Source organism: Cavia porcellus, unplaced genomic scaffold (assembly GCF_034190915.1).
Source record: "Cavia porcellus strain 051 isolate PalLab524CR breed Dunkin Hartley unplaced genomic scaffold, mCavPor4.1 scaffold_1, whole genome shotgun sequence".
In the NCBI taxonomy this organism is placed as follows: domain Eukaryota; kingdom Metazoa; phylum Chordata; class Mammalia; order Rodentia; family Caviidae; genus Cavia; species Cavia porcellus.
In genome coordinates, this window is record NW_026947484.1 from 148026510 (window position 1) to 148039001 (window position 12492).

Here is a 12492-nt window from a genome sequence, read left to right on the forward strand (position 1 = left end):
CTTCTTAATTAGGACAATGTACAACTATGTTGATTATCCAAAACCAATAGATAAATCTAATATTATTTTTCCTACATAAAATACTATATGACAATTGATAATGGCCTTTGTCTGCACACAACAGTAATTTTTAATAAGTACCAATTTTAACTTGGTTTTTTAAAAAAGATTTTTTGAGAAGCATCAAAATAACACTGAAAATGATTCTAAACACTTTGGTAAATACTTTTATATTTAATAAATGTCAAATTATATATAGTAGGTTTTAAATACCTATCCCTTGTTTCCTGATCAATAAATACTAGAGTTAAAGAATGAACGAAGTCTAAGGACAGGTGTTTTGGGGTTTTTTGTCTTGTTTTTTATTTTGTTTGTTTTTTTTCACACATTGTTCTTGTAAGGTCTGGTCAGACTTGGTTGTACATTAGAATTACTTATGGAACTTCATAAGAATATAATAAAAATAGAGATTCCAGATTTGTACCACTAAGAGTTTCTGCAATCAGTATCAACAGTAAGAATTTTAGGACTCACTGGCTAATGCTGCAGTAACACTGCTTATCTGAGAGTTTCTTGTCTGAGCACAGAAACCTAGTAAAGATTTTCAGTGAGGGGGCTTAATTTTAATTTTTCATGAAAAATGACACATTCTCTCTTAAAAATGAGAGTTGGAATAGACATTAAAAATAAACATGATATTATTTTCTATTTTAGAGAAACAAAATATACCCTTTTTATGTAGCAGTAAATAGTGAAAGTTTGTTGAAAACAACATAACATATTGGTTTGGGTTGCAACCATATTCTATTTTAACTCTTGTTTTCTTCAATCATAAAATAGGCATGACAACAGAATTTCCTTCTCCATGATACAAGTGTTTCCCTTGCCAATTTAGTATGTGCTATCTGAAAACCATCAGACAGGATCAACACTATTATCTCCTCAGCAGTAGTATTTGTGATGATGATGTTAATGTTTCCACAAGTGTACTGTATGGAGCTAATATATAATAGGTAATATTCTTGAATCAAGATTCAACATTGTGGTTCTGAATGAAGTTTTATCAAAGGCATGACATATTCTGATTCTACTCGTTTACTATTTTCATTTTAAAGTAATACCTTTGAATGTCCTCAGGTCATACACTTATGAATACAAGTGAATTCACCCCAATAATCAATGTCTAAACAAGGTTTAACCATCACTTTATGTAATAAATTACTTTCCTCAATTCAGACCCTTTCATTCACCACAGGAAATCTTCAGCTGTCTTCCAGGTGCTCACAAACAATTCTACTCCTTTTCTCTATTCCTCTGAGAGTCGACTTATTTTGACCTTATTTTGGATCCCTGTGTCCTTCATGAGAACACGCCCTCGCTGGGCACAGCAGTTCTTTTTTGGTGGCAAAACTGCACAGAGGTCTAGGCAGACTGGCAGATAAAATGACTCTTTCTCCAGCTTGGTACCTACAGGATTTCTCACCAGGCTAACAGTAGTAGTTCATAGATCTGAAATCTCACGGTCATTTGTGAAAATGATTCTGGTCCTACTGTGTTTCTCAAGCAGGCTCAAAACTGGAGACCTGAAAGCAGAGAACACAGGTGCCAACCATCCCCTCCATTCCTTTTGTCAGCTTTCCAAGGCCACTATCACAAAAAAAATTCTCTTCCATCTTTAGTCAGAAACACAATTCGCTAATAATATAAACTATACAGTAGAAATAGATGATTGGAGAGGACATCAATCCATCAGCTCCACAAATGATACATTTTAAATCCCACCTTCGTCTTCAAGAATCATTCATTTCTTAAGCTATGACCCCTTTTTCCCGAGTTGCAGCTGCCTAGCTTCTCTGGAGAACTAGTGCTCTGGCTGCTCAGCAACAAGGGGCTCTGGGGATTTCTGTGTGCTGGTAAGGAGGTGTGAATATTAACACTAACAGGCAATGGTAATGGCGCACCATACATAGGCAATTTAAATTTATTTCCAATTCTAGAAAAGCTTTCTGTAGGTGATGTGCGAGTTGTGACTATTCTGCTATCCTTTTATTTTTTCTTTCAATTCTGGTGAGATATTTGAAGAACCATAATGGTAGGTTTAAAACTTTAGCTTTATTCCTGGGATTGGAAGAATGATAAAGTGTCCTATAGTAATAGTATAAGCATGGCATAACATGTAATACGATGTAAATAAATGATAGTGTAAGAGTGATGAGATAGGCAATGGAGAATTACATCTTATTCTCACATGACCCTAACATTTCTTCTGGTAATGTCTCAGAATAGTTCTGCATGAAGCTCAGTTTGTGAACCTAACACAGCAAGGTCTGAGTGCAGTTTCTCCACTTAAAAATTAGGAACAATGTTACCAACCTTACAAGTTTTTAAAAGAAATGAAAGAAATTATAAAGACACCGCCAGTCTACCGTTTAGTTCCTAGTAGGCATTCAATTTATTTTGCTTTACTCAAAAGATAAAAATAGCTTTCATCCACAAAACAATGATTTTGTGAAATTTCATATTGAAGTCTATTTGAAGACCTCTTTTCCTCTTTATTCGCATCTTCTAGGTAACTGCCAACTCTGTTCCAACTTCCAACTGAAATTGTACTCTTTATTTTTATCTTCACTGTGGTTTGAACCGAACCTATTTTTGAGTTGTTTTAACAGCGGCAAGGACACCAAAGTGTAAGGGAGCATCATGTGCAAGGAGGACTTTTCCTAGTTCATTTAACGACTTGATTTCATCCCATTTTACAGCACAATCATCTCTAAAATTATGACTCTCGGCGAACCTCAAATATTCTTGAATTTCTTTTACAACCTTTTAGAGCTCTGGGAGTCAAAGCGGCTCCCTAAATCTACATTTTCGCAACCGCTGAGGTCCGCTTTGCTTGGCAGCAGCTGTGGCGCTCTGGCGCACCTGCTCCTGGCTTCAGGGCGCCGCAGGGTGGGGCCCCACCTGATTTCATTTTCTAACTTTCCCTGCGACTAAAGGTGCTTAGATTTTTAGAGATCCGAAGACCTCCTGGAAAGATTCTGGGCGCCCCACGTTTTGTGCCGAGCTGTCCGTGACAAGAACCAGGTGGAGACCGCGGGGTGGAGCCGGAGGCGCCGCGGGCCCGCGCCCTGCGCATCTCCGGAGCTGGACCGGCCCGGCCCGGTTGCTAGGTCCTCTGTTTGCCGCGTTCTAAAGGAGCCCGAGCGGGACCACCACTCCAGACGAGGGGGGATCCCGGAAGAGCCGTGGCACCGTTACCAGGTCCCAGCGAGGAGACGCAGTAGCCCCCGCGATGGTCCCCGCCCCCAGGCCTTCACGCGCAGGGGGCCGAGGGTCCCCCTCGCGCTTGGTTCCTCCCAACCGCAGCCCGCGCCTCCCCGCACGCCGCGCACCCCCGGGCGCGGAGGGTGAATGGTCTGTCCCGCCGGGAGCCTCCACCCCTGGAGCCTCACAGCTGCTCGCGCTGCTAGCGCTGCTCCCGCTGCTGCGCTCGAGCGCCGGTCCCGAGCCGCGGTTGCTGGGGCGGTGGCGGGCGAGGGTTGCGGAGGGTCGCAGGCCACCGCGCAGGTTGCCGCCTCGGGAGCCGCCCGCGGCCGGAGGCTAGGACCCCGCGGGACGCCCTCGGCGCGGTGAGTACCTGCCCTCGCCCCTGCGAGCTCGTCGCCGGCCCGCACCCCGAGGTCTCGGCCCCCTCCCGCGGCGTGGCGGTCGGGACGGCGTCCCGCGGAGACGGCGGAGCCCTGGCGGATGATTCAGCAGCGCCGGTGCCCAGAGTTGGGGGATGGGGGACGGTGCCGGCGCCGCGGAGCCCCGGGCGCGGCAGGGCGGGGGGCAGCCCAGAGCCCCGCTGCGCCCTGGTCCCGCCGACCTGGCCGGCGAGCAGTGTGCGGAGCCCCCGAAAGCGCGACCGGGTCCCGGGCGGTTACGGGCTGCGCCGGCGGCGCGCTCCCTCCTGCGGCGTCCTGCCTCGGCCTCCTGGGTGTCCATCCTGCTGCTTCCGCGGCGGAGGGGAAGGCGTCCTGTCAAAGTTGTCTGGGGTTCGGGGTGGGGCTGAACGCTTCAGGCACTGGAAGAAATGATTCGAGGGAAGATAGGAAACACCACGTTTAGGTCCCAGGTTCTTACATTTATGTATAATATTGCATAAACTCATCACAGCTCAAAACGAGAAGTGGGAAAGTGGGGAGCAGGGATGTTAAAGTACACAGAGTAGGAATTTGAACATAGATCTCCCTGGTTCCAAATGGACTTCCCATTCTGTCAGAGAATAAAGGGTCCAGATATACAAGTATATACAGTACTAGGTAGTAAGCACAGAGTTAAGTTTTCCAACCTGGAAACTTTCTGCATGTGAAAATTTCACTCTATTATTATGAACGAGCATTTTTTAAATCATATGGAAAAATTTCATTTTCTTATCATTGAGCAAAATCAGTCTGTCTGTCTTGTCTGTCTGGACAACATTACCTAGGAGAGCTAGGTCAGAACAGGAGATGATTCCACATACTTCTTGGTAGTGACGTATGGTGGATGCCCAGGTCTTGGAGAAATCAGGACGAAAAAGAAATCGGAAAATCTTTTTAACTTTAGGTAACATTTGAAATAAGAACAGTTATGGAGCTTATATAATGTGTGACTGAATCACATGTAAGAGAATGACAGATAAGTCCAGTCTCAAATAATGTTACTGGCTTTATTACAACTTGATTTGGCAACACCACCATTGTATAGACTAAGGAACTGAAATACAGAAAAATTCCAAGATCAGTAAATGGAGTTCACTCTTAGGTGTTTCTACCGTTTAATAAATGTGCATGTTTGTTTCTGCTCTTTCTAGTGAAACTGAGTTTGTTTTTGTTCTGCTCTTCCCAATCAACAATTATTTTGACCTTGTATGCTTCTTCTGCAGAAATAATGGATGCTATGTGTTCCTTTCTCTTTTAGTGGGTCATTTAAGTGGCTTTCATTTATGATTTATGGATTTTCTCTTAAGTATTCAACTCTTGTTGGTATCTCAGGAGGCAGGCTGCATAGTACAGATGCTCTTTTTCTCTTAAGTACTGGCATAGTATTTGATGACAGGCAGGAAGATAATCATTTAGTCTTTTACTTCTAGGATATTGAATATATTTATAGAGGAGAATTCTTGCTTAAATTAATTGGGGGACAAACTCCACTGCCTAAATTAGAACATAAGATGGAGACACAAAATTATATTTGTTGCTCAGACATAGAAGTAGGGTCCTGTGGTAATCTTCATTTGGGTTCTTAGGAGGGCATTTCTTTTCCTTTTTCTTCATAGGACCATTGGCAACTCCCTGAACTGTGGTGAGGCATCTTGCAATCCAATTTGTTTAATCCCGGGGGGGAACAGCAGAATTGATATAAGCAAAAACATAGCTTCATTGCAATTTTAAAAAGGGGTGGGAGGTACATGTCTCAGTGATAGATGGTCAACATGAGGATGTCTTAAGCAAAGGCAGCATTTTAAAAAAATAATTTTTAAAAAATTTGTTAGTCATGTTTGCAATTCATGCAATTTATTAGCATCTTGGGGAGTGGTTGCATGTACATATCCCAGTTGTTTTTTTTTTTTTTTTTTTTTTTTTATTCCTTACCCTTCCTTCCTCGTACTCCCCCTCCTCCAGTTCTCCTTATCCTGTTGTTAATATTATTAGCTCATGTTATGGCATATTATGTTTACATGAATTAGGGTTATTAGTTTCCATACATGGCCTAACTTTATTATTTCCTATTCCTCCTCATTCCTGGCCACCTTTGTTCCCTATTGCAAGAGGTCTGTGCTCTTGTCCCTTTCTCTCCATCTTTTATAATTTTCTTTATACTTAAGACATGTTTTATCTAGATAACATGACTTGGTGTATGAATATAATACCAACATAACTGTGAAAGGTATCTATTTATTTGGGATCAGTTAACAAAAGAATTTACTGTAGGTTTAATACCAGAAAAAAGTGATGGAGCTTTAATTGTGATGGCAGTACCCTAAGAAAAAAGGTTGTTAAAGAATCAAGAAAGTGATAGGAGGGTCAGAACCAGGCTGGGATGATCAGAGGATGAGGAAATCCTTCATGGAGGGAAATGATTAAGTTAAGTCAGTCTCAGAGCTGGGAAGGATTTCTATAGACAGGGGGAATGCTAGGCAAGGGTTCAGCTAAGAAGTGATTGGAGACTGTTTAGATATATAGTGATATTAGAAGAATCTTGACTGTCAGTTGTGAGATCTACGTCTGCCCTGGAAATCATAGGAAGTGTAGGTCTCTGAGAAGACCTGTTTCTCTGTTCAGAGGCTCCTTCCAGAAGATGAGGTGTTTCCTGGTATTAAAAGAATTTGTCAACTGAATGCACCAAAAGCTTTCTTACACAAGTAAACATTTTCACATTTCAAGTAAGCTTGCCTTTTTCAAAGCCCCTACCCCAATTATCGAATTACAAAAAAAAATCTAAAAACTACAATAATAGGAAAAGGAAAATTACTATAGTCTTAACAAGTAAAGACAATCACTACTAACATTTTTATATGTACTTTTAATCATGCTATATATATATATATATATATATATTTCTAAATTCTGTAGTCTTTTTTGCTGAATTTAAAGTAGGTAGTAGTTTATTAAAATATGTGCATAGTTTTCTATTAGTTAAATGTACTAGTTTCCTAGTTATTCCTCATTGTCATGTTGTTGATAATAAATAACATTGTGATGAACATCTTTGAGCATAGCTTTTTCTTTATTTTAAAAACTAATTCCTTAAAAATAAGATCCTGTGGGAATAGAGTATGAGTTTTTAACGTTAGACTACTTTAAGTATGTTTTGAAACTATTGGCTTCTATGTATTTAATTTGGGACACAATATCGGGGAATAGAATGTTTGCATTCTTATAATACCCAAAACTGACTGTAATTCCTCAGATTATACTCTTTCAGGCAACCTCTTCTTTTTTGATAAGAAGGATTAACTAAATCATAGGAGCTGGGAATAAAGGTTGGCAGTTGGGACTACAGAAGAGAGAAGATACAATAAAAGTTGGAGAACAGGTTTGGTGAGAGTGAGCAAGAATTCATAGTAAGACAAGAGGTATGTGAGACAGAATACTTTCTGGTATCAGGGTTGTATTCTTGAACTTTGACTTTCAACCTTCATTTTCCTACCCCTAACACACACCTGATACTGTATTTGTATCCTTGAAATGCTAGCTTCTGTCCTCCTGTATTGAGTTTCCAGGTCTGTGTCCTGATAATACAAAACACAGATAGTAACTCACTCTTGTACTCTAATTTGGAGAACTTAGGTGTGTGAGGACACACCTAAGTGAGAACTGGAGCTTTTGCCTAATTGTAAGCACAGTGCTGGGTGCAAGGTACAGGAATGTTTGTGAGGTGCACTTGATGGACACTTAAACTTTCATCTCCTTCCTTAGGTGCTTTTGCCAGAGATGACCTTTTGGAACAGCAGCCACTAAGAGAGAAGCTTACATTCCCACCTTCACCTCCCAGCATTGAGATGCACCCTTCCCCTTTGTTCCCAGTCTCCAGTTTACCAGAGAAATTCCCCACATGGAAGAGGACTACTCTGCCCTGCTTTCCCCTGTCCATTGTGGGAACACGCAGCACTTGCTCCTGTGCTGTGGAGGGGCCAGGGTTGAACTGGTGCCTTGACTGGGCTTCTTCCTTATTCCAAGTTCTCTCCTGAGCTTCCTTCGGGACCTGCTTCCACCTGCCCTGGGCTGGAGGCTGAGAATCTGTCGAGGCAAGTAGGCCATTCAGTGTGTCTGAGCAGCAGTGGAAGGGAGCTGAGGGTAGGAATGTAACCTTGAGGACACAACTGGAGAGCTTAGGCAGATTCTGAGGAGGAAACCTGGGAAGAAACAATTTAAAAAAGTGCCTTACATTACAAAACAAAAAGAAATATTCTAGGAGATGATTTCTGATGGAAGCTAGACATTCAGAGGCAGAGTATTTGAGGCAGAATTTGTTCTGTGCTTCCTTGGAGGCTATTTTTTAAAAGTTTGCCTAAGTTCTTAGAAGGTGGTAAATCTATTTTGATTTCTGTCAGGCATTATCTTGTCAGAGTTGAAGTAGGCTTAGCAAACATTAGAATTAGAATTAAAAGTAGAAAAGTTAAATTGAAGTAGGCTAGCTGGTTTATTCTCTACTAGCTTTAGTTTCCCACTTGACATTTATCTTCTGACACAATCCTGTTGACAAGGCTCGGGCATTGGGATTGTTTAGGCTTTGGGAAAGTGAGAGAGAAATAAATTTTTCTCTCTCTCTTTTTTTCTCTCTCACTTTTTACTTGGTGGGCACCTGGTTGGCCTGTATTCTTTTGAAGGCTTAGCATTGAGTTGTCAAGTGTTTGCTGGATCTTCTCTGGGGCTGGCCATAAGGTCTCTGAAAATGCTTTCTTTTCTTTTTCTTTTTTTTTTTTGAAATTGAGATACTGTTGGTCCATTGGGTATGCTAAACCATCCACATTGTTTGCTTTGTCTAAATTGCTTTCAGACTTGTGTTATCTTTGTCCTTCTGCCTAGCCATGTGAAATGGAACATCATATTTGATGAAGGATTGCTTTTGAATATTTCTTTCTTACTCATTACTTTGCAAAATGTGAACAGGAGTCGCATATAATTTCACAAGATGGCAAGAGCTCACGTTTTGAAAAAAATTCTCCCTCCTCCAATAGTGTATGTGTAGTAAAGTTGTCTTTTAAGTACATCGAACATTTGTAGATTTGGAGGTAAAACAGCAGTCATCCAGGCATTGCTTCAAGATCATCTTAAGGCTGTCTGTTGGATCAGAATTGTTTAGCTGCTCAGGAAAAGCTCTTGATTGAGGCAGTACTATTTTTTGTTTTTTTTGTAAGTGAAATGACCTTACTTAAACTTCATTTGTGTAAGATTTGTTTTAATTGATGTGGTCATACTACATTATAAATACAGAACTTTGGTAGGCGAAGTTAGCAGCTGTGTTATTTTGTGATCATCATTATTTGAAATCAACTTTTTCAAGGTAACTACCATATAGACCATGTGTAACATGAGTAGTGATTGCTAAAATATCAGGACCATGATTTTAGCACACTATATTTAGAACAGTGTACAGCTAACCAATAACTTTGTTATACTTCTGTGGAAAAGAATGATAGAAACTGAGTACTTTTTGTAGTTAGCTTAATATTTATGAACCAGATGGAGACATTTGCATTTAGCTTTAGACTTGGTCACATCTGAGATTATAAAATTTAGTTAACATGTCTCAGAGTAGAATTTTAAATATTAGTATGCATTATTTTGTTCATGTAACAGTGTGAAGACAGAAATAAAAAAAGCAAAATTAGTATTCATAATCATACTAGCATTGAATACTTTTAACTAATCTCTGGTATCTATTTTCAGTTCACATAAGCATCTTGAGTAATGCACACATTAAGCCTATTATTTTGGAAAATATAAACAAGATGCTTATTACAGTCACTAAGGAACTTGCCATAATCATTAAGAAAAATAGACATTTTAAAATATTCAGAGAAATTTGAAAGAGAGGGATCAGTGTTGAAAATTCAGCAGACTATGTATGTTGCAAAGCTTTTTCACTTGTCAAAAATCAATGCCAAATGGGCGTTTATCTTTGGCAGAAACATTTATTACTACATATGTTTTGGGGTTGTCATTTCAAAAGAGACATTTTCTCTTTTAAAAATTCATCTTATATAATAAATATTTGCATCTTTGACTAAGAATTAGAAGTTGAAATATGTTCTTCATTAGTTATATAGAATGGCATATATATTTCCATATTGTGCTCAACAGCATATCTGTAAATTTTGTTTTTAGAACCTATGAAAAGTTAGAATAATAAGATACTAAATTTATGTTCTACTGGGTGCACAAGCAAATACAAGTCTACTAATCTCTGAATATCAAGTCTTAGATCTCTCAGTAAAATTATCTAACAATATTGCCCAAGTGCTTTTCTTTTTTTATATAAATGTACCTATTCTGGTAATATAAATGTGATTATCTTATGTTTTAGAAAGAAAAAATAGGCTAGTTTCTCTTATTTATGGTTTTCTATGATTTTAATTATCTATGGTCAGTCATGGCCCAAACTATTAAATGGAAATTTTTATACATAACAGTTCATAAGTTTTAAATTTCATGCTGTTCTGGGACACAGGATGATGTTTCCTCCTCCTTCCATCCAGCTGGAGTCTCCCTGTTATCAGTGTGTTTAAGCTGGGTACACTACTTGTCACTTAGGGGCCGTTCTATAGCAATATCCTAGTGCAGGGTTTAAGTAATGCTTATTTTTTTATAAATAATGGCCCTAAAGCACAAGAGTAAGGCAATTAGGACTGACAACTGAGTTTGGGTAATTCAAAGAGAAGCTTCCAGGTCTTTTCTTTATGTAAAATTGTACAAGTTCTCAACTTAAGAAGGAAAAAAAATCACTTGTAGAAGTCACAGTACAGTAAGACAGACAAAGAGAACATGGATGAGAGAAAGCACCTTTACATAATTTTTATTACAGCATATTTTGTTTTATAGTTGTTTTATTTTCTTACTGTACCTAATCTATAAAATAAATTTTACCACTAGAGTATATAGGTCAGTTTATCTGAGGTTTAATCCATACAGTGGGAGAGTCTTGAATATATGTACTCTGTGGTTGAGTATTTTTTGGTACTCAATCTGAAGCAGAGAAAATGAGAGAGATAAAAAAGACAAAGTGGGAGGAGGAGGAGGAAGAGAAGAGGAGGAGGAGGGGGAGAGCAGGAGGAAGAGGCCTTTACTTAGCAGGCAGGGTAGAGGTTGTGGAGAAATGTAGAGGCCCTCTTTTAGACAACCAGTTAGGGGCTGCTTATATTAACTGTCATTGGGGTGTTGCTAAACTAGCTGGTGACATTTTATCTAGGGATTGGAGTGCAAGTGGGAAGGAAAGGCAGAAAATCTGTTTTGGGTCTGGAGCACCAGAGGAAGAAGACTGGTAGGTGTTTTTTTATGGTCTCTCTCATCATGTTGCCATGACTGGCAGATTTATGTGGCTAAAAACCTGTCACCCTATCTTTAAGGAGGGATTCTTGTAGTAATTTTTTGCTTCAGAATAATGTAAAACTATTATTATTCATGTAATTATTTGAGTGCCTTGACATTTTTTAAGGATTCCACAAGAATGACTTTTTCTGCCAATTAATGTTTTATAATACTTGTTTGTTTCATTATAATTTTTTATTATATAAAATACATAACATAAAATTGATCATTTAAACTATTTCTAAGTGTACATCCCAGTAGTATTAATTACATGCGTCTTATGAAGCAAATCTGCAGATCATTTTCACCTTGCAAATCTGAAATACTACATCTTTTGATTCTCACTCTCTACTTTCCTCATACAGGCAGAATCAATGTTTGTCCTTTTGGAAATGGCTTATTTCACTAATGTCCACAAGGTTCATCCCTATTGTAGTATATGTTAGAATTTCTTTCTTTTTTAAGACCAAACAATCCTTTTTTTTTTTGGTACTGGGATCAACTCATGACCTCTTGCTTGCCAGGCAGGCATTTATCAAGTAATCCATTTTATGAACATATTTCATTTATTTACTCAGTGTTTATTTTTGTTTGCTTCTACATCTCAGATATTTTGAATAATGCTTCCATGAATATGAGCCTGAAAATACTTCACAACTGCTTTCAGTTCTTTTTAAATTATACCCAGAAGTAGGATTTACTGAACCACATGGTTCTATTTTGCATTTTTAGAGGAATTTGCATAGTGTTCATAGCAGTTACACCATATATATACATACATATGTATAGATGTATATGTAGGTATGCATATAACACTTATATTAGGTTTTATAGCCAAGAGATGACTTAAAGAATAAGGGCGGACATACACAGATTATATGGAAATACTATACTATTTTACATACAAGACTTGAGGACTCAGAGATTTTGGCATTCATGGAGAGTCTTGCAACCAGTCACCCACCATTATACAGGTGATGTGCTGCTTATAGATTAGAGGAAGTTCCCCTCTGTGCCTACTGCATTGTGGTTACACTTAGTGGTTGTTGAATTACATCAAATGATTTGTGTCAATTGATAGGAATGTGTGATTTTTGTTCCTTAATCTGTTGATGCAGTGGATTACACTGATTGATTTTTGAATATTGAATCAGCTTTGCCCACAAGGAAAGGTTTTTCTTAGTCATGACTGTACGAATGTTTACATATATGTGTGTGTGTATATACACATATGCACATGCACACACATTGTGGGTTCAATTTGAAACATTTTGTTAAAGAATTTTGTATCTATATTCATATAGACTGTTCTTTCCTTTTTGTGTTTTCTTTGTTTAGTTTTGTCAGAATACTCTTGCCCTATTTTCTCTACTCATTTGTTTTCAAGTTCATTGATTTTTGTATACATATGCATGTATATGATTTATTTCTGCTT

The 12492-nt window shown here is 38.8% G+C and overlaps 1 protein-coding gene across 4 annotated transcripts in view; it reads left to right on the forward strand.

Annotated features, from left to right (window-relative positions):
- Positions 1 to 3490: 3490 nt before the first annotated feature.
- Ttll7 (tubulin tyrosine ligase like 7) overlaps positions 3491 to 12492 on the forward strand; it is a 130533-nt gene continuing 121531 nt past the window's right edge. For 3 of the 4 annotated variants that reach the window (XR_010050264.1, XM_063257669.1, XM_063257684.1), the window contains exon 1: positions 3491 to 3629. The gene's annotated coding sequence lies outside the window, so the exon portion shown is untranslated. The remainder of the gene's footprint in view (positions 3630 to 12492) is intronic. The other variant, XM_063257677.1, reaches the window with a different exon arrangement.